This window comes from Colobus angolensis, unplaced genomic scaffold, assembly GCF_000951035.1.
Source record: "Colobus angolensis palliatus isolate OR3802 unplaced genomic scaffold, Cang.pa_1.0 Scaffold187, whole genome shotgun sequence".
Lineage (NCBI taxonomy): Eukaryota > Metazoa > Chordata > Mammalia > Primates > Cercopithecidae > Colobus > Colobus angolensis.
The window spans coordinates 733842-734112 of record NW_012115010.1 but is presented as its reverse complement, the minus strand read 5'-3'; positions in this window follow the sequence as shown (position 1 = coordinate 734112).

Here is a 271-nt window from a genome sequence, read left to right as displayed (position 1 = left end):
TTTTAGTAGAGGCAGGGTTTCACCATGTTGCCCAGGCTGGTCTTGAACTCCTGAACTCAGGCAATCTGCCCGCCTCGGCCTCCCAAAGTGCTAGAATTACAGGCGTGCGCCACTGCTCCCGCTCCTGGCTGTAAAACTTATTTTTAGTGAACTCATGTGGGCACCTAGTGGTTCTCATATTTTAGGAAATTGCTCAGACATAATATGTTAAATGAGCCTGTTTTGAGTTTTGTGAACTGTTATGTGACTTGAAAATTGGAAATTTTGGCCT